Here is a 1,441-nt window from a genome sequence, read left to right as displayed (position 1 = left end):
GCACGACGACGCGGTAGGAAGCCTGTGAGTCAGCCCCAAAAATTTCTTGGGGGGGGGGGGGTGGCTACAAGGGAGTGTGGCGAAGTCTGGTAGGAGACCTGCGCCAACTCCCCGAGCTTACCGTGGAGTGCGAAAGTACGGGCAGACACCGTGTTATGCGGTAGAGCGCACGGTGTCTCCTGTACGAGTGCATAGCCCGGTGCGGGTTATTCCACCTCCCCGCACTGGCAGGGCTAGATTGGGCATTGAGCCAGGTGCCATGAAGCCGGCTCAACGCGTCTGGTCTCCAGAGCGTCTCCTCGGGCCGGCATACATGGCACCAGCCTTACGCATGGTGTCCCCGGTTCGCCTACACAGCCCAGTGCGGGTTATTCCACCTCCCCGCACTGGTCGGGCTACGGGGAGCATACAACCAGGTAAGGTTGGGCAGGCTCAGTGCTCAAGGGAGCCAGTACGCCTGCACGTTCCGGTATTTCCGGCGCCACCTCCCCGCCCCAGCCCAGTACCACCAGTGCCTACACCACGCACCAGGCTTCCTGTGCGTCTCCAGAGTCCTGTTCCTCCTTCACGCACTAGCCCTGAGATGCGTGTCCCCAGCCCGGTACCACCAGTGCCGGCACCACGCACTAGGCCTAATGTGCGTCTCCAGGGTCCAGTATGCTCTGTTCCTTCTCCCCGCACTAGCCTTCAGGTGCGTGTCCCCAGCCCGGTACCTCCAGTTCCGGTACCACGCACCAAGCCTCCTGTGCGTCTCCGGAGCCCTGTACGCACTGTTCCTTCTCCCCGCACTCGCCCTGAGGTGTGTGCCCTCAGCCCGGTACCACCAGTTCCGGTACCACGCACCAGGCCTATAGTGTGCCTCGAGAATTCAGTGTGCCCTGTTCCTGCTCCCCGCACTAGCCCTGAGATGCGTGTCCCCAGCCCGGTACCACCAGTGCCGGCACCACGCACTAGGCCTAATGTGCGTCTCCAGGGTCCAGTATGCCCTGTTCCTTCTCCCCGCACTAGCCTTCAGGTGCGTGTCCCCAGCCCGGTACCACCAGTGCCGGCACCACGCACTAGGCCTAATGTGCGTCTCCAGGGTTCAGTATGCCCTGTTCCTTCTCCCCGCACTAGCCTTGAGGTGCGTGTCTCCAGTCCGGTACCACCAGTTCCGGCACCATGCACCAGGCCTACTGTGCGCCTCAGCAGGTCAGAGTCGGCCGTCTGCCCAACGCCGCCTGCACTGCTCGTCTGCCCAGCGCCGTCTGAGCCATCCGTCTGCCCAGCGCCGTCTGAGCCATCCGTCTGCCCAGCGCCGTCTGAGCCATCCGTCTGCCCAGCGCCGTCTGAGCCATCCGTCTGCCCAGCGCCGTCTGAGCCATCCGTCTGTCCCGAGCAGCCAGAGTCGCCAGCCAGCCAGGAGCAGCCGGAGTCGCCAGCCAGCCAGGAGCAGCCGGAG

The sequence above is a fragment of the Salvelinus namaycush genome, chromosome 4, assembly GCF_016432855.1.
Source record: "Salvelinus namaycush isolate Seneca chromosome 4, SaNama_1.0, whole genome shotgun sequence".
NCBI classification, from domain to species: Eukaryota; Metazoa; Chordata; class Actinopteri; order Salmoniformes; family Salmonidae; genus Salvelinus; species Salvelinus namaycush.
The sequence above is the reverse complement of the archived record's forward strand: the minus strand, read 5'-3'. Positions refer to the sequence as shown.